The 20,838-nt window shown below is 45.5% G+C and overlaps 1 protein-coding gene across 4 annotated transcripts in view; it reads left to right on the top strand.

Moving 5' to 3' along the window:
• The first annotated feature begins 20,067 nt into the window (after nt 1–20,067).
• MRAS (muscle RAS oncogene homolog) overlaps nt 20,068–20,838 on the top strand; it is a 38,373-nt gene continuing 37,602 nt past the window's right edge. For all 4 annotated transcript variants that reach the window (XM_041408810.1, XM_041408803.1, XM_041408786.1 and 1 more), the window contains exon 1: nt 20,068–20,462. The gene's annotated coding sequence lies outside the window, so the exon portion shown is untranslated. The remainder of the gene's footprint in view (nt 20,463–20,838) is intronic.

Raw genomic sequence — 20,838 nt, forward strand, 5'->3', positions numbered from 1 at the left:
TGCTACAAATCATATCAGTCTCACTTTCACCTTTTAAATATATAACACAATGAAGATGGATCTCTTGACTTTCTAGCTCATACCTGAAGGACACCACCACTTTTTGCTGGCTGATTCTGGCAGCCAGGGGATGTTTGCTCACTACTTGGCTCCTACTTTACAAACACTCAGTTTCTCTTCTGCAGTTTCAGAGCTGCTCAAAGGCAGGGCACTAATGGGACTAACTGGCTATGGTTATCCAGGGACTATTACATTTTAATCTTATGTTCTTATTCTTTACTGCCATTATGAGTTAGTAGCTGTGACAGAGGCATGGATGGTCTTTACTGGCATGCAGTCATACAATACCAGATTGTCCTTGACCAGGGCAGTTCCATTTCAAATATATTCCTGACAGGGACAGCTCCTGTGCTCTGCATGTTTGCAGCACCTGGTAATTTCCTTTCCATTGAGGCTCACTAATTAATATTTTACTCCATTCAAAGATGAGACCTTAAATATTAGAATAGAAACTTCCAGATAGATGAGTAATTGGCAAATCAGAATTTATGTAAGCTTTCTTAACCATAAAAATTATCTTGCTAACACTGGATAGTCTGTAAACTAATCTTGCATTTTACTGCACAATCACTCAGCCTTCAGCTGTTGAACTACAGCCTTGCAAACTACCAGGACCTGCTTTCTGTCTGCAGAGGTTCATGCTGCCCTAGTGGGTCCCGGAAGACCTGTCCACATCACACCTAGCAGCTCCCTGTAGGTCCTCTTAGGTTCTTCAATTAATCTTCTTTTAAGACGGGAAATGCAGAATGACAAAACTTGGTTCTTCATCTTACTGATGGCAAGATGGATACAAGATGAAGAACGTTTCAGAGGCCCAAGAGAAGACATCTCTACCTTCCCTCAGATTCTCCCAAACACATTCCAAAAGACCAGGTATGCCACAGGCTTCAGTTGAAGCCTTTAATGTCCCTGCCACTGCTCCACTGCCCACAGAAACCCCTGCTATCCCGGTCATTTCTGAAGGAAGTTCACCCAACAGAAGTGCTTTTATACTGCAAGTGGCCTTAAACACTTGGGTTCCTTCTGAGCTAAGGTAAAGTTGCAGGGAGATTTCTTCAAGAGAAGGGCGGGGAACAAAAGGTTAACCAGCTGACTGCAAAACCATTCCCTTTAACTGCAGGCAGGGAGGCATGCTGCATTTTTTATAGCGTGGGACAGAAAAGTGCACAGGATGGCATGGATGCAGAATAAATGTTTCATGAGTCTCCTAAGAGACTCCTCCCTGAGACGAAGGAGCTGGCATGGTGGTGGCAGTCTCAGGGCCTGCGGGAGCAAGCCATGAAGTCTCTGATAGCTGAGACAGCTTTCTTGGAGGATCTTCCCCCTTGGAGTTCCATTGCTTTTCTTTAAATACAACCCTTTCTTAGCAGAAGGGTGCTGTGCATCCAGCACACACTGCACTGGACACAGAGCCAGGCAGCACTGGAGATGTGTTTGATGCAGCTCTGTGAGCCTGCTGGCCCTGTACTTGTGAGCACATGAATAATTGAATGCTCTGTCAGACCATGCTCTTATTTTTAGTAGCATTGTTGCAAATACCCTTTGTGCTACAGAGATCTCTTTCTGCAAAAAGAATGTCATTTGCAATCTAATTTCAACACGGTTAGCAGAGTTTGCAAACATGATAATAGCCTTGGGAAAAATTGTTTCTGTGAGAGAAGAGCCTTTGGTTTAGTCTGAGACTGTTATTATTCTATCTCTCATGGTATCTCTGTTCTGTGGCAGAAAGATTGCAAAGAATTTGTTACAGCTTGCAGTGAAAACAGATGGTGCAATAAAGGAGTCAAAAAAACTTGGATAAGAAAATAGATTATGGTATTAGATTAGATTATGTACATATTATTATCTAAGATACTTTGGTCAGTTCTTTAAAAAATGTCAGGCATCAGCTTTCTGGTATCAAATATAGATGTCAGGTAGGTTTTTTCAGAGTAATTAAGTAAACTATTGCACATTCTTCTACAATATCCCTTTCCTCCAGTTACCAGGGAACAATCTTTTCCCCCCTGACTGCTGCAAGTCCCAAGGTATTTCATAGTCCCACCACAAGAAGGTGGAAAAAAATAATTTTCCCCTGGCAACAGCATAATGATCCTCACCACTCATAAATGATGGCACTCCACAAGCAAACTAAAAAATGCATTCATCACTTCCCATGGTCAAGCAGGTGTTCAGCCATCTCCAGTGTAAGAGCAACTGAAGAAAACAAACACCATCACACTGAACACTCCCTTTCCTTCTCCCCCCAGCTTTATGCTGAGCATGTGGCCATACAGGATATCCCTGTGGCCAGCTGGTGTCCTCTGTCCCAGCAGTGTCTCTTTCCAGCTTCTACCCTTGCCCCAGCCTCCTCAGTGGTGGGGTGGGGAGCAGAAAAGGTCTTGGCACTGTGTAAGCACTTCTCAATAGGAGCAAGAGGTGTTAAAAGGTGTTGAGGAGGCATCTGGATCTGCAGCTGGGAGATAAGATTTAGTGGTGTAGGGGTTACAGTGGTAGTGCTGGCTTCACAGCTGGACTTATGATCTCTTCCAGCCTTCATGAGTCTACTATTCTAGGAAAACATCCTTAAATTGTCATACTGGCAGCACAAAGCAAAACCATAGCCCCATACCAGCTACTGTGAAAAAAATTAACTCCTTCTCAGCCAAAACCAGCAGAGTCACACTGAATAAACTAAAATATTAAACTATCCAAGCTGGCATGAAGAAACACATGTGGGAGCGTGGAAGAACAAGGGCTGTGACTCTCCCACTGCCTGGCACAGGGACCAGGCTGTGTCATTTATGCTGTACAGAACTTGAGCAGCACCTCAGTGTGCACGTCTGGAGGCCAGGGGTGCCACCGCCATGTGTGTGAATATTTTGCTGTTAGGTCTGGCCACAGACAGCTCCAGCGACCACTAAAACCTCGCTTTTGCCCTGGTCTCCCGGCAAGGGGAGCTCCCCTGTGCCGGGAGCCGGCTGCAAGCTGCTGTTACGGGACTCTCCACTTCGCGTCCTCGCTCACCTGCTTTTGGATCAACGAGGAAAAGGAAGGGCTCTCGTTTCGGGAAGGACAGGAGCTGAAAAGCAAGAAGACCCGAGTTTACCCGCATTTTTACGACACTAATTAATCTGAAAAATTCAGTCGTCCCCAGGCCCTGAGTGAGCACCTTGAGGTTGCAGCATCTCTCCTGATGCCTCTCGGGTTTGAATGGCTTCAGGATGGAACCCACACTGTGTAGACATTGTAATCCACATTCAGGGGCTTGTCCTGGCTCCTCGAAGCCTGCGGAGCATGGCAGACTGACCTGTAGGGTCGGATACAGAGCTGAAAATCCCCGGGAATCCCTCCCGATCCAGACAGCATGTCTGTCTCACCGCGGTAAGTGTGAGCGCCTTCGCACCACGTCTGCTAACTGGTTACTGCACAGAAGGTATTGGTCTCATTTTGAGTCATGATTCTATAAAGCACCAGTGTGTGGTTCATGCTGAAGGTAATTCTTCCCCGCCTGTTCACTGATAGCTAAACAATCCAACTGGGAAACATCCCATAGACCTCTGTGTGTATTTCAGACTGGAGGAAAATCCTGACTGAGTTTTCACAGCTGTCTCTGTTAAGCTCATATTACTACCTTTAAAGTTCAACTAGCTTCTAATAAAATCTCATTCCCTGGATGTCTCAAGCTGGGGAGAATATGGTCTGTGCAGACCAGCTCATGTGCTGCAATCACCTGCACCTCACAGGACACGTGGAATTGCAGGGGAATCTCTTCACACCTCCTCTTTGCCCAATTCCTGAAATGGATCCCTTCATAATGGAAATTATTTTACTAAATGTAATGAAAGAATTTATAACTAATTTTATAACTTTAGTATGATAAGTACTGCTCAGCTTCAAGAAATGTCTTTGCAGCTTTTATATTATGACAACAAGGAGTGGACAGAACAATGCACCTGCTCCAAAGGTTTCCACCAGCTTGGACAGGGGAGGATTGAACCACATTGCTGAGCAGCCCTGGGCTTTGCCATAATAATTGTTTCAGGAATCTTTCTCTACTTGGGAGTCTGGAGCCCTGAAAGTTTCAATTCTGTAGCTGGTAGAAGACAAAAACCTGTTCCAAAACTGAAGTCTTTCAGGAAGGAACAACATTGTATTTCATATTATCCTCCTTTTACCCAGTTCTCCTATTTTAAGGTGAAAACCTGTAGGGTTTTTTCAGATATTTTCTCCATACTAAAGCATAAATGTGAGACAATCCAGTCTTTCCACCAGGGATTTGTTCCAATGATAAGAACTGTCTTGCCCTATTTCTTTTGTGAAACATTTCTAGCTTAAGTTTGCAGCAGGTTGTTCAAGTACTGCCAATCGCTGCTAGGGTAAACTTCAGAGGGATAAAATCTCCTGTTAATGGTAAATATTCATGGCATCAATTCATGAGTTGGACTTTCACCCAGTAATTCCACCAACAGTTCTGGGGGATAATAAGAGGATTATCTCCTTCAGTTCTCATTCCTGTTCCCCAAACTCAATACTCATCAGTCCAAAGTCTCTTAATTATTTTCTAGGGCTTCTGACTTTTGTCCAATGGAACATTACCTTGACCAATTGTATCTGGCAATATTTTATGTCTATTTAAATCCAGCATAATTCTCCTTTGCTATATAATTCTTGATTCCTTTTTTTTTTTTTTTTTTGTCCTGACAAATATCAGGACACAGGACTCTAACCTGATCCTTTTCCTTGTGAATTGTTAGGATCCACCTTGAGGCTTCTGGGAGGTGGATTGCAGATCTGATTTTTTTGCAAGATAGAGAACAAAACTGAAAAAACAGCAGCATTTGTTTCTCCAAGGTATAGGCCTAGAGCAACTGAAGGGTTTGGGCTGTCACTGATGTATTAGGTGTGAAATACCCACTATCTTTAACAAGGTGAATCTCTGACAGCAAAGCCTTTTATTCATGGCACCAGAGAGAACTGCATCCATGAGCCAATTTTCTGTGCAGTATTTCTTCGCAGAAAATGCACTTTCTTTGCAGGAACTGATTGTATTTGGGTGAGCTCTACTGAAGGAATTACTGCTATTTTAAGAATAACTGTTATTGGGTTTAGTTTGATGTGGAATACAATAAAAACTAGGCCAAATTATGCAGGGTTACTATTATTGTTTTGAAAGCTCAGCATGGAAAAATTTGTAACAGCTCATGTGCTCACATCAGGGATCATTTCAATTTTACCCTCATGAACAGTTGTTCATTCATTGCTGATTACAACAATCTTTTAATCAAGAAAACAGTGTGGATGTTTTACTCCAGCTGGTAACAGGGATTGAGGGAAATGGTGAGATTAATTTTACAAGCTGAATATAATAACCAAATTCTTCAAAGTAGTAATACTTGCTAACTAGAAAGAAGTGGCTTTAAAGCTTCTTTAAAAGGAAAGGCAGTGTCAAATTCAGCCTTTAAGCAGTGTGTTGCAAATGTTCTTGTTAGTTATTGAACGGCTTCAATGACCCAAGAAGCAGCAAAGGGAAGGTCTGTGTCACACTCAGACCAAAGAGGGAGTTTTTCCCCATTGCTCTTCATGAGGCAGTGATGGGCAGCAGCTCTGGTTTTCTTCACCAGCAACAAATTATAAATCACTAAATGAACGAGACAACACACAACAGAACAGCTGGAAGCCAGGATCTTCCCTTCCCTTCTCCTCCACACTGCAATTAGCTCATGCAGCGCTTATTTACTCTTCATGTCCAATCCCAGCATCTGCCTGACTGCCTTAGAGCTGGTGTTATCTGACAGCAGAAAGGTGGACAGACACCTCTGTGCTTCCCAGAGAGGCAGATACAGGGAGGGGATAAGATAACAAGTCTTTTCTCTGTTCAAGTCCTATATTCCTTGTGTGTTACTCACCATCACAGCTGTCTGAAATGCACCTTCCAATATTTTCCCATTCTTAATGTGAAAGAGGGAAGAAAGACAGCCAGGGGTGGGTCTCATTAGGTGTTGTTGTCAACTTTTGTGGGTTTTTACTTCTGGAAAATGTTGAGGTTAAAAGTGCTGGAGGTTTCTAGTGAAAGCAGGAGAATTCTTGACGAAACCTGGTTTAAGGGTTCCCACCCAAACACACTTTTTCAACAGAAAATGGTACTTCTGGAGGAAAGAACCCAAACTTTTCTGCCCACTGTTTGATCAGCTCCAGGATGATGACAAATCCTTCAGATTATGATTATAGTCTGATGGAATCCTACCTCTTTATTTTTAAATAGGGCCCATCCAGATATTACACAAGCAACAGCACTTGCATTGCACAGTTGAAGAAGGACACATTTGGGCATCACTTGCACCAAAACTGTTCTTCTTCAAGTTGTTGCAGGGCTCAGTTGCCTGCTCTTACTGTGCTGGCTTGTGTCTGCTCTGTCTCTGCTGTTGAAGTGTTTGGATCCATTCTTCCCAACAGGAAGAATCCTCCGAGAGCAGGATGCTAATTAGACTTCTCAGATGGCCCATCTGAGGAAAAAACAGCAAAGGAGACTTTACCCCACAGACCTCACAACTGCTCTCAATGACCAGGTTTGAAACATGTGAAGGAGATGCCCAAGAGATGAGAATTTACTCTCGATTCAGGCTTGAGCAAATAAGCAGATATGGAACCAGACAAATATCTGGTTTGTAGTCAGGAGATATGACTAATTAGTCTATGGGACATACTGCTTTTATCAGTGATCTTGTATTCTAGTAAGCAGACGAGAAACTTCATCAAAGATGTACTTTTTAACAGTAAAGTCACACTGCAAGGTTATGTACAAGTTGGGGCTTTCTGTCAGTGTTAAAGGATAAGGCCCAGGTCCTTCAGCCTTCCCAGGCACAGCTGGAGTGACACCAGATATCAAAGGTGCAACTGATAGGCTTCACTCCCCCTGCCCTGGTTCATGCTTGGTGGCTTCACTGGGGATCTTGCATACCTGCAGAATACAGGCTGGGTGTAGTTATCATTACTACAACAAAAAGCAAATGAGAAATGGTTAGGTGTATAGGTGTATAACAGATATTAGTATCTGTTTTCACAGATTGCTCTCCAGACTGATTTGGTTTAGGGGGGTGTTTTTTCTACTGGCTCTTCTGGAATGCTAATAGGGACTGGGAAACTTGAACCTTGATATTTCTCATTCATTTATGTATTGAGACTATTCCATAATGAGAAAAGGTTTGGATTTTTTCATACAGAATCAAGCAGCTTTAATATGCCATACTTTATCCCAGCCAGTGTCTTCTACACAGGGGGAGTACAGACTGACCTCTGTCATGGTGATATTTTCCTTATCTTTTTAGCAGCATGAAAACTGACAAGTAAATCTTCTATAGAAGCTCCCAGCACAAAACTGAAAATGAAATATTTAATCCCCATGGAAACAGCTTATCATGGAGGGAGGATTTCCCCCAAAATCAGATTGCCAGCTTCCAAGAATACATCCTAAAAATGGTGATTTCACATCAAAGCAGAAAAGGCAAGTGGGAGGAGAGAGATTTGGAGGAGGAGGGGGAGCCAGACTGATGGTGTTCACCAGGCCTGTGCAGTCTCACCCTCCAATACCTAACTCCTCTGGATTTAGTGCACATTTGAGCACTTCCTTAGATTTTAAGCACTATGGGCAGAAGTGGCATTGTTAGGTATTTAATCTGAAAGTAAAGAGGATTGTCTTTCTTCCTTTCAAATCTAAATCCCTTGTTAGCTTAATTTCTTAAGAGGGAAACACAATCAGATGGGTTTTTTTTCCCCCGGTGCAATTGAGAGTCAGGCTTCTTTTCTGTCCTTACTCCCAAAGAAAAGTAAAAGTTATAAAGGAATGCTTACTTTTATTTGTAGGTTTTTTCTGATCACTTAAGTGCACGTGATATGTCAGCCCCTCAAATCCCTTTATTCTGTGTCTGAATCTGCACTCATCCAAGTCTTTTGTTTTCAGTCTGCTGTGTCACTTCCCATTTTCCTCAGAGGTTCTCCTTTTAACTACAGCATTTTAAAACTCAGTAACTACATACCATCACACAACCACACCATCTTCTCTTAAGTTTTGGATTTTTCTACTCTACTTCTAGGCAATGATCAATGCACTTGATTGCTCATGCCATCTACCAGTGGTGAAATCTGTCATGAATGGCCCAGATCACTTTTCACAATCCGTGGTTGAGCTAGGTCCTTCGGCCTTTGTGTCCTGGATTTTCTTTCTGCAAGTCACTGAATTGTCCTCATACAATTTTATGGTGATTCCTTAAGTGTCTCAAGTCACGGCACTTGGACTCCTCTTCTCTGTGGCTTCTCTGCTTCAGAAACAGTGCTCAGGTACTCAAGTTATTTAACTGTTCATGATCTTTGCATAGCTGAGGGAGAATGGATTGTTCCCAGCTAGTAGCCCACTTCAGAACCTTTTATTGTTAATCTCACTGATTTGGGTCTTGGCTGATGTCTGAGTAAAAACTGACATTACTTGACAGCTGGTTTTGAAATGAACTGGCAATTTCTATTTTCTAAAGGTATGTGGTTGATATGGAATACTGGAAATTTTGGTGACACATTCTTAACAGAGAAGAAGCCAAGGATAGAATTAGCATGCAATCTGAATTACTGCAGCATGATGAAACATCTCTTTAGATCAAATTAACCTCTTGTAAGTGCAAACCACCCCCATGTGTTCAAACCATTTGGATTATTCCTTTGGAACCTGAACCGTTGCAGAATTCAAAAGATTATATTGTTGGATATACAGACCTGTGCAAACAACAGCATCCTTTGTCCAAATGGACTTTGGAGTGGCAATATACTGAGGGTGAGGTGAACCTCAGCACTGCAAGCAGCTTTGCATGTGCCCACCCAACCATATTCAAGCAGAGGCTCTTCAAGCATCAGAATCCTTCATCATCCACTGAAAGCCTCAGATCAGCTTTGCTTCTTGCCAAGAGATAGTTGTGGAAATGTCTGGCCTTCCATAAACACCACCCAGTCCTGGTGAGTGAGGGGATGGGGGTGTGAAGGGCTTAGTCCTTCCTCACTCAGGCAACCTATCATTAATTTCTTTCTGAAAAGAAAGAGTTCACTTTTATTAAAACTTGGCAGCAAGCAGAAGTCTGAAGAGCAGCACAATCCCAGCAGCATCTCCATGAGGTGTCCATGTGGGGCATGGGTGCCAGGCAAGCAGTGTCTCTTCAGGCTGAAAGCATTACTCTGCCTTTGAAGCTGTTCCAAACTCAACTCCCCTTGAGGAAGCACTGAAAAAGAGTGGACTTGTACCAACCATTATGGCAATTTTAGTGACTTTCCATTCCAAGACAGTCCTTCTTTGAGTAAGGAGTTTCAGTTTGTCTGCGACCTGATCTAATGCCTGCCACATTCACTGAGCTGCAAGGTTGCTCAAATTTGCTTTGTTTGAAGGTTTTCCATCAATTGCCTGTAAAACAGTGGGTCAAAGAGCCTGTTTTCCCATTTCCCAGTGGGGCTTGTTTTACTGATGTTTGTAAAGCACGTGGTAGTTTCTCCTTGGGGATTTCAAAGATTTGCACTTCTGCCTAGTCTAAGTACCCTGACTTCAGCAAAGTTATGAACCAGATGAATATCTCTATCTTGTGCTAGTAACTGCTAACTAATTGTATTAAAGCCTTTCCAGACCCAGATCAATATCTGAAATGCACTCTGTCCTGTAATTAATCTGATGAGCCATGCCAGACTTGTTTGTAAGTCCCTTCAAATTTTTCTTTAGAAATATTTATTTTAAAATGAAACTGGCTTAGCAGAAGCACGGCCATGATATCTGTTTCTCAGTAGCTTTTCCATGCCCTTATTAAATCTCCTGTACTGAGTGCATTCAGTAATTCAGTGATCCTGCCTGGACCAGGGTTGGACACCAGGTTCTTAGAGACCCTGCACAGGGGCACATTTGGCAGTCTGATGGCTCATTGTGAATCTGACAGATTTGTGGATTTGTTCCTCAGACACATAAATATGTTATGAAGTGTGTGGAACTACACGAGTTAGAGCAGTGTCAGTACTCCTGGCTCCTACCTCGTGCAGCCATGTGTCCTCACCAATGCTTGGTCTCCTTCAGCTCTTGAGGACAGGGTCCACCTCTTGGCAAGGATGGTTTCCTGACACCTGGCTCTTTCAGAGTGAAGGGCTATTCAACAATCCGTGATGAACCACTAATCAGTGATTAGCGCAACTGATTGATTAGGGCATGAATCCACCAGCCTTTAGCTTCATTGCCCTCCAGAAAATTATCTTAGTTTATTTATAGTATAGATGACAGCAGGACTTAGAAGTAAGCTTAGGAACAGAAGACATGAATGGAGCAATATCCTGAACCAATTCTGTTGCCATTGACCAACAGTCACATAGCTCACGTACAGGAGAGTGCAGGAAATGAACACACTACTGTTGTGTGCAGGCTCAAACCCACAGCTGCTGGTCTGCTCTTGGCAGAAACTTCCAGTCCGAGCAGGAAGCTGTACTGCAGACCTCCACAGGTCCCTCCCAACAAGCCTTTCCAGGAGTCTGTGACCCTGCCTGGGAGTCCTGTCCTGTTGTACAACACATGAACATTCACACTCCACTGAGAAAGAAAGGGGTCTAAGGATGGGGAGAAGCTATTGGATATACACACAGGGAATCATTACAGATCTGGAAACAATATTATGGTGTTGGTTTCTTTTCCTTCATTGGTCTTTAGTATCCTTCTTTGGAAGGGACTGAGCTAATTGAAGACATCAAGGAAGTGCTGAAGAGACTTATGGCAACAGGGGCATCAAGCAGGGCAAGGCTGAGACAAAACGCTGAGATACTCAGTGGAGAGCAAAGCTACAGGTATTTCCAGGTCCCTACAGCTTTCTATGGAAGTCTGAAGTTTTCCCCATTTAAAGAGTGGGACCCATAAATATTTTTGGCCTCAGATTCTTTGTGTCTCATGGTTTCTCCATGAGACACAAAGAATATTGTACAGCTCAAAATGCAATATGTGAAATCACTGAGAAAGTGTCAGCTCTTGGACACTGCTGTTGCCCCTAAAGGAACTCAAAGGTCCTGTGAGGAGATCCATGCCAACCCTTTTTATTATTTGAAGCTTATGTCATCATAGAATTGTTTAGGTTGAAAAAGAGCTTTCAGATCATTGAGTCAAACCATTAACCCAGCACTACCAAGGCCACCACTAAACCATGTCCCCAAGTACTACATTTTTTAAATACCTCCAGGAACAGTGATTCAACCACTTCCTTGTGCAGCCTGTTCCAATGCTTAACAATCCCTCCAGTGAAGAAGATTTTCCTAATATCCAATACGAACTCTCCCTGTTGCAATTTGAAGCCATTTCCTCTGTCCTGTCTGTTGTTACCTGGGAGGGGAGAAGAGAGAAATGGGCCTTTTTGTCCCTTCTGAAGAGACTTAAGGCACTTATCAACAGTTTAGATAATGGTTCAAGTTTGGCACAGGTCTAGAATGTTCAGTTCATGTATCTTGTAGCTGATACATATGCTAGTTTGGATTCAGAGCCCAGTTATGAACATCTTCCTTGTCTCTGAGGGAATTTGCATGCCTCACTGTCATCCTTGCACAATGAGGAAAGCCTGACCCTCCAGCTTGTGAAAATCCCCCCACAGCTTGTGAAAATCCCCCCACAGCTTGTGAAAATTACCCCACTTTTGCATCAAATTTTTTGCCTGGGTCTAGTGACCCAGCCCCAACTGGGAGAGACAACTTGACCAGCCAGAACCCTGCTGGGCTGAGAGGAAATTGGCAAGATCAGCTCTGCAAGGAGCTGCTTAGCTGGGCTGCTGCTGCTGCGTGGGATGCAAGGATAAGAAATCCTTCCAGGATGAGATCTGGGACACAGCCCGGCCCTGTGTGTGGGCTTCACTACCAGGGTCACACAAGACCCCTGCTCCTGCAACAGAATTTTAGAGGAGTGCTCAGCATAGTTTGAATATCCCAGCGTGGGGTGGGGGTAAGGGAGCAGCTGGGGGGCTCTTCCTCTCACCCTTCATCCTCATGGGAATTAAACATGAGAGCTAAGTGCTCCTTTTCTGAAGCTATTATTGGCAACCAATGCAAAATGTCCCTTTTCATGACAAGTAAATGACCTGCTAAGTACAAGCTATAAAAATTCAGGTCATGTTTTCTGTTTCATTAATATGCTGCCTGACAAAGCCTTTGCCTGCTGGGGCTCTCTGCTGGGGAATGGGAGTTAGAAAACCCTTAAGGATTTCTCACTGTCATTATGAGATAGAAAGGCAAACAGGCTTCTGAAGGAAAGACGGCTCCCAAAAGACAAGGCTTTGTGTCCTGATCTCATGAACAACCACAGGAGGAGGCAAGTAATGCCATTTACACACGCTGTCCCAGTAGTGTGGGGCTCGAATGCTTTTATGTTTCACTAATAGCTGGGCCTGACTGTCCCAGAAGTCAATAAGAAGGTTCTTTTGATTGCAACAGGCAGTGGACCAAAAATGCTATTTAGACACAGAAGTGTTTGTTAAGTTGGCAAGGAGGGGGAGAAGAACAATATTAATCAGAAAGAGAATTCAAGGGAGAGTCTCTCTGAAATGTTTTTCCACAAAAATCATAGAAGGGTTTACATTGGAAAAGCTCTCTAAGGTCATCAAGTCCAGCCATTAATACAGAACTTCCAAGGCCACCACTAAACCATGGTAGTTCCTAAGTGCCACATCTAAACCTCTTTTAAACACCTCCGGGGCTGATGACTCCACCACTTCAAGGGCAGCCTAACCAAGACCTGACCACCCTAACAGTGAATATTTTTTGTCTAACAAACATCCAGTCTTAACCTTCCCTGGTCTTGAGGACATTTTCTCCTATCCTGTCCCTGGCTGCCTGGGAGAACAGACTGACCCTCACCTGGCTAGAACCTCTCTTCAGGGAGTTATAGAGGGCAAAAATGTTACCCCTGAGCCTCCTTTAATCCAGGCTAATCACCTCCAGCTCCCTCAAATGCTTCTCACAGGACTTGAGCTCCAGGCCTTTTACCAGCTCCCATGGTGACTGTAGTCTTTGGGCCAGCAGCATCAAGAACTTACTGGAGAATTTTTAATGTGGTTGTTCTTTCCACATAAAACTGTCTTCCAGAAATCAGAGAACTGTCTCCCTGCAGGAGACATCCAAGGTGGATTCAGAGGGTGCATCACTTCTAGCTGTAACTACAGGGATTTCCCATAAAGGATGTAGTGAGGCTGGACCTTCATTTACATGCTTGGCTCAAGAAAGATTAATCTACAGCTGGGTTCTGGACCTAAAACCTTTACCCAGTGTAAGGAGTTTGGCCTTGAAGGGATTTGAAGAGCATTAGGTTTTGCTCTTGGCAATATTGAGTAGGATGTGTCCTGCCTTCCTGAGTATGTTCTCTGGGTATGCAGGCTGGTAACTGATGTGCTGTCCTGCCTAGGGCTGAGGTCTGGCTTTCTACCTCCAGGTCAATTCCCATCTTCTCACCTGTCCTGCTTCCTCAACTACAAGCTGATAAAGTGAGTTTCATGTGGAGAGCATGGAGTCTGAGATGCAGCAGGGAGATCCAAAATGTAACTGAATGCCATTCAAAGGGTTATAAACAAAAATCACTGCCATTCAGAAAGCTATAAATATTTCCTTGAGCCACCAGGTATTTCCAGGTTTGGCATCCAGGTGTCCTGATGAATTACTTCTTGCCAAAGGTAGGTTTTAGGGGACCTGGCTGCTTTGTGCCCCTTGTGTGGTTTGCTACCCTGTAATTTTTTCTCTGCAGTGCTCTTGCCCAGAATGTCAATGTTTTGGAGCAGCACTATCAGCCTCATTCCAGGGATACTCAGCCTGCAATGAATGCATTGATTCATAGCTTATTTTCAAAAGCAGAAGGAATTGCTATGCTGATCTTCTCTGACCTCAAGCATTCAGTGGGCACAGGAGTATTTATAGCTCTGTTTACAGCACTCTGCTCTGTATACAAGCAAAGAGGGACAAGAGCAGGTTCCCTGTCCCAGTGTAGGTTTGACAGCCACTACAAGTTCAACTGCTTTATTAAGGTATTGCCCTCAGTAACTGGCAGGGCAGATTAGCCCTGCCAATTCCAGAGCATGTGGGCAGAGTCACCCACACACAGCACTTGTGCATACAGTTATGGTCTGCCTGCAGCACAAGCAGAAATAAGCTCCAGGTGCAAGGACAGAGATCTGGGAAATCCTGGGCCTGTCTTTCTTAGTCTTCTTGCTAAGCCTGTCTTGTGTCTTCTCTTGGGGGATCATCTGTCCTATGTTCTAACCGCATGGAAGCAGCCCAAAAGATGCATAAGATCACTGCATAAGATGACTGAAATGAGCTTAAGAATAAAAAATATTTGTAGGGAGGTTCTAGAGAGCAGCAGGACAGAGGCACGACCAACTGCAGCTGTTTCAACTCTCCCAGTATAATATGTCTCAGAGTGTGCTCCCTGCTGTGTACCCGGAGTCACAGGCTGACACTGTGTTCCAGGGCACACCACACTGCTGCATTTCACATGTGGTGAGGAACAGACCTGCCCCAAGCTCAAGCAGTCCCAAAAGTTAAACTCACTTCTATGTGTGCAACTGAGACCATTAAAATGGAAACTGCTGAAAGTTACCTCACTTTCCACTTGCCATGTCATGTCTTCATGCCTTGCAGCACACAGCCAGTCTGCGTGACCATTTGTCTTTCCCCTGCACTTAACTCTGTTGCCTGAGCTCCTGATGTGTGGTGAAAGTCCAGCCAGAAACCTGAGCAACCACCAAATATATTCATTAGTCAGATTAGCTAATTTTTCTTCCCGTTCAAGGTCAGATTTCTGCAGGTTAATGCCCTGGAACTGCCAGTGCAACATAAGATGCCCGTGTCACTTTTTTCCCTGTAAAATGGAATTTACTACATTCCTTAGAACATGATTTTCATAGCTAAATTTTGCTACAGTTCTGATTGACATGTGTCCTGTCAGGTTCAAATTCCCCTGAGAGCCTGCCTTTTTCACCAAACTGTATTTGTGAGTGAACACATAATTGTCCAACATTGTACAACCCATGGATGAAATCCCCAAGAGGAAAAGTAATTGCTTTTTTACATGCACAAAAGTAAAATCAGCTGGAGCTAATGCTCTGGTAGTTAAGAGAAGCAGTTATTAATATTTCTGCGTGGAGGCAGCACAGCCACCAAGGCCCTTGCTACTGTGAATCTCACAGTCTTGCTCTTGGGCAAAGTATATGCAGTCATCTCTAATCTGTTCCATCTCTCCCCAGGCAGCTCACCCAGCAGCGTGAACAATTTGCCTGGAAATGTCGTCATCGGGCTTCATCTGGCACTATCTCTCCTTCTGTCTGGGTCATTGATTTCCTCATCTCCTCTGCCTTGAAACTCACATCACACATTAATTTCTGGCTCTCTGGTACTGAAGCAGCTGCACTGTGCCTTCGCTGCTCAACACCAGCAGCTTTCAGCCTCTGAAGTGTCCTTCACTGCTGCTCACATGAAGACCTCCTGAATGTGTCTCAAGTGGCCTCCCTGCCTGCCACATAACAACATGTGCTCTGCCAGCTTTTGTTTCATCACAAGAGAGCTTAGAGCTCTTCTGCTTTCGGAAATTGGGTAAGATTCAGTCTCCTTCCTACAATGACTCAGTGTGCTGCAGAAATTACTCCTGCCTCGTATGAGCAGCTACTGTGGATCTCTCAGAGCTGTGCCAGTCTCTGCTAGCCACCAGCTGCCCTCTGGAGAGCAGAGCAAAGACCTGGGGCTGCTCTACGCTCTGGTCTTATGATTGCTAAATATAGTCCATTGATAAATAACAGAAATGTATGAAGGGCACAAAATCAACAGTTGTTGCAGGTGCTAATGCAGCCTTTTCCTCTGTTCTTTCACCCGTGTCACTGACGCCTTTCAACATCACCCTTTGCATTCTGAGTAGGTATTGTAGCTTTGCACAGCTATTTCCAAGGACCTAATCTGGCCAGCAGAAACTTATTTTCCTTGTGTTTTATTAGCAGTAATAAAAGTCCCACCTTTCCTTGTAAACTGAGTGCATCTGACATGGAAGTAAGTACAAGATGGTGAGACCTCAAATGTGAAGCCCTTACTCCTAAATTAATGGTGATCTTAATGGGAATAATTCCATTCAAAGGAAGTGTCAGATAAAATGAGTCTATTTCCTTAGGGAAGTGTGTTCTTTTATAAAGCTCTGCCAATCCTCGCTTTTTTAGAAACCAAATTGGCAGTCTCTTTGTTTCACAGCCAAATTCCTGATCCTAGGCCTGGAGTGTGTCTGGAAAAACATTTCTACAGAATCCCCTGTTATAAATAACCTGGAGGAGGGAAGTATTCTTTGTATCCTTCCCAGAACAAAGAGCAGCAGGCTGTAAAGGGCATGGAGAAAGGGTTGATCTCTTGTACTAGAGAAAAAAAATCTTGATCTTGAGGCTGATGTTTGCAGCATGTGCTCAGGATGAGTCACGTGAAAGGCAAATTGAGATAAGAGCAAAGATTCCTGAAAGAAAACGACCTATTTTAATCTCTGTATCCCAGTTTACATGGTCTTTGCTGTTGAAATAAAAGCTCGGCACTCTCCTGTAATATTTCCTTAAAAGATGCAGCACCACCAGCTCCCCTGAGCTTCCTACCTGTGTGTTCCCTAAGCCTCTCAGGAGGTTTTTTCTTTGTGGCCCGTTTACAGAGGGTGCATATGGTCAGCCTTCCCAGCCCTCCTGCAGCTGTCACAGCCACACTGTGTCCCATCTCCAGCCATGCTGACTCTGAGTTAGTCACGTGAGAAATTTTATCGGTTTATGTAGTTTTTGTAGTTGCATGTGAATATCACTAGATGTCCTCTACTGCTAAGTAGCTTCACCATGGTCTGTGCCAAGCATCAGAGAAATCTGGTGAAATCAATCTCAGTTGTTTGAACTATGTTATGGCTTCATCGTTCCTAGTCCATAGAAGCAGAGCAATATTGTTCATCCATAGCCCAAAGGTGTGATCTGCTTTCTCTGACCTACTGGATTCACAGTGGCAGCAAAGTTACTGCACTGGCTTCATGCAGATTTGGATTCTACTGGCAGTGTAGGAACACCTCAGCTGTTTCCTTTGCAGCTCATTTGAGATTGTGCCATCTGGCAGGGTTCAGGCTGTGGTCTCTTTGTGCTCTTCTCCAAATTCAACACCGAGGGTCAAGCCTGCAGGGCTCTGCTCTAGCAGGATCCAATCTGGTGCAGGATGGTGCTTTTATCCCCACATGGTGCAGACAGGTCCAGCTCCCTGCTCCAGCACAACCTGCCTGTTCTCTAGACAGTGATGCCAGCAGCACCTTGGGTTAGTTCTTGGGAGGGCCACTGCATCCCCTCAAACCCCATCTCCATCCTCTGACTTCCCTGAAGTGACCTCTTATCCCTGGCTATGTGGCACCAGCAGGAACTTGTACTGGCAAAAATCTTACCCATTGCACAGTTCCTGCAAGGAAAACTTCTTTCTTTTTTTTTTTTTTTTCCTTTTGGGCAAATAGTCTCTGCCTTGCTGTGGTGCTGAGCAAACCCTCATGTTTGCAACCTCCTGCTGCAGAGCCTGGGCAAGGGAAGTGTCCCCAGCAGCGCAAAAGGCAGCTGCCAACAAAACAAGCCAAGAGGCTCATGCTGCACTAACCCACCCAGCTTTAATATGGGATAATAAACAGCCACATTCATCTAGACCTAATAGTGAAATACTATGTTACCTACATAATGCATCCTCTGATTTAGTGAGAGCTTGCCTGAAGTATAATCTGACTTGAGGAGTTCAGAAGTTGTATGGTCACTTTAATCTATTCACTGAAGCTGAAACAGACTGGAAATGTCATGTGCTTAAATCTGTATGGGGGAAATGTTGGCTGAAATTTTAAGGCACTCTTCTCTTTTAGCTTTCTGTTTTGTTCCAAGGTTTGAAGTGTCGCCCATCCTGCACTCACATCCCCCCAGGGAGGGCTGGTAAGGGGAGGCTCCTCATGCTACAGCCTTTGCTGTCAAACTGAACATGATGTTTTGTTTGAGGTCTCCTTGGGGTGAATCAGCAGGATAAAAAAATGCACTTAAATAGGAGTTGGATTGTATAAGTGCTCAACCACAGCAGCAATTCCCCTTTAGCAATGTTGTTAACTAATACGCACTACAAGAAATTTAACGCTGCTCCAGATACTGGATGGAATTGAAAGAGGACTTTTTAGCTTTCCTCCATCCATAATTTTAGTCTTTCTTATGGTAGGAAGGCTACTGAGAACCGAGCAATAACCCGGATACCTGACATACAGGAGCCAGGCCACAGGCTTTTCCTGTCAAGTGTTACTGACTTTGGTATGAAATGCATCAGAGATTTTCAGGTTTAGGTGTCTGAATATTGGGCTTGGTTGACAAATGCAGCTATCTCCACAGAAGCAAAAATGTGCAGCTCTGAAGGGTGATCTGTTTAAGATGGCCAAATAGAAAGCTGGATGCTCAGATTTAAAGATCTAAACCTGAAATCTTTGGCCTACCAGTGCCAGGACTGCTGTGTCACCAGCATTTAGTGACAGCATTTCCACACCTCTGAGGGTGTATAAATGACCTACTGTTTGCAGCTTTGCCAATTCTGCCCTCCCTGGTGGCAAGATGTGCTGGTAGCAAAAACCAGATTCCTCGTAGCCAGTTGGCTCCATCACTGTACTGCAGTCTACCCTGGGAAGATGAGGAGACTGTTTTGTCCTAGAGGGAAAATTTGTAACCAACAGAGAAACTGTTTCACATCAAATTCAGGTGTAAACACGTGAGTTCTTTTGACAAATGCATATTTTACAAACTCAGCTGTCAATTGAAGTGAACAAAACACATCTGTCCCAGGGTTTGGTTGGGAAAACCTGTGGGGTTCATCCTGGTCTGCTCCCTCTCACCTCTTCCATGCTGCTGGACCAATGCAGGTTTTGAGGCAGATATGTATCTTGTTTGTAAAATGGCAGTGCATTTCTCTCTGCCTCTTGCACGTGTGGGAAAGATAGCATGGAGGCTGTCTTGTGCCAGACTCCTTGGGTAGATCTTTCTGGGGACTACTGGAGTGTATGAAATGCTAATTCAGCACAGGATGAGAGTTGGGTCTGTTCACTTGGGTTTAAGAACCATTTTGAGTTCCTATACCTCTGCTTTGCACACCACCAGGGAGGTAAGCCCTGACCCAGCACGGTAAATCAGCAGGTGCCTAAATGTACCCCGAAATGCTGTAGGCACTCAGTCTGTACCTGAGCACCACCCAGGGTTGTGCCCAAGGTGCTCCTGTGCTAGGACACATCCTTCCTGCCATGGATTATTCTCACACAGCCATCACTAGCATCCTCTGTGAGGGCAGCGTGTGTCAGTGAGTGTGTGTAGGTGCAGGAGCAGAGCTTTTGCTGGCGTCAGGTGCAAGGTGTGAGGTGGCAAAGGAGCCTGCAGGTGGCATGGGAAGTGCTGCTTTGGTTCTGCCTTCCAGTGCCAGTCAAGGACACAAATGAGAGGTAAGAAAAGTAACCACTGCCCGTGCGTTCCCCGAGTGCTATACAGGATGAGCTCTGGTGAATTAAACATGAATTCTCTTATTGGGATTAAAGCTGATGAGGCTTCCTCGTATTAAGTATGAACGTATATATAGGGGAGAGGGGGAGAAGGGGAGTTGTGTGCGCACAGTAGCTGGTACTCAAAGGCTCGGTGTGTGCCGCGCTCATGCGGCGTGAACGGCGCTGGTAGCAGTCCGTGCCTCCGGCTGCTGCCCCGTCCATCAGACAGAACCAGCTGTTTACTCTCCCCCTCCTCCTCGTTTGCTGGCGGCTGCACAAGCCCCGCGGCCGGAGGGTCGGTCCTCTCCCCTTCAGCCACAGCCCCGTGGGGCCCGGGCTGCCGGGCGGGGAGAGCGGCCCGAGCGGTTTAAGGTGCCGCCGCCCCGCTCCGCTCCGCTCCACCTTAACGCGCGGCGGCGGCGGACGGGCCCATTGCCGCGCCGGGGGTCGGCGGGCCCGGGCCCCCGGGAGCTCGGAGCGGTGCCGCTCCGTTCTGTGAGCGGGGCCGGGGGACGCGGCCGAACAAACAATAACCCGGGCGCGTTCTGCCCGTCCCCCGCGGGGCGCGGGACAGCGCGGCGCACTTTCGGCGCTCCACGCGTGACAAGCCCGCGGGAGGGGCGGGACCGCCGTGACACCCGGCGGTAACCGCGGCGGGGCTTCCCCCTCTGCTTCTTTCCTCTCCCCACAGCGATTCCTGCTGAAATGCGGCGCCCCACGCTGGCATGAGCCCCCCCGGCGGGAGCAGCGCGCCCCGGGCACCGCCGCTTTCCCTGGCCGCAGCTCGGTGTCGGGAAGAAAGCGCTGTCGCCGACTGTCGCCGCGGAGCCGCCGCTCGCGGCAGCGCCGGACGCCGGGCAAGGGACAGACGGTACGGGGGCTTCGTGCGGCGGGTGGGCTGCGGGGGGCTCGGGGTCCCTGCCCCGCCGGGAAAAGGGAATGTATGGCGTAATGGTCGGAACGCCGTGCGGTCCGTGTCTTCTCCGGGGTGTGCGCTGAGTTACGCGGTGTAATGGAAGATGTTTGTAAGCTGAGGGTTTGTTGGGTTTTGCTTTTGACAGGGGTTATTCCCCCCGCTACAGATTCAGAGCCACGGTATTATTTTACTTTCCTACTCCGGGTGTGTTTGGATGTGATCTGGGCATGGCGAGGATTCTTGTCTTACATTAAAATTGCTCTTGGATCACTGAGTACTTTGTATAAGCTTCCATAACTTTTAGAAGGCTGGAGATGCTCTCTTCAATTAC

The sequence above is a fragment of the Onychostruthus taczanowskii genome, unplaced genomic scaffold (assembly GCF_017590055.1).
Source record: "Onychostruthus taczanowskii isolate IOZ18803 unplaced genomic scaffold, ASM1759005v1 scaffold10, whole genome shotgun sequence".
NCBI lineage: Eukaryota > Metazoa > Chordata > Aves > Passeriformes > Passeridae > Onychostruthus > Onychostruthus taczanowskii.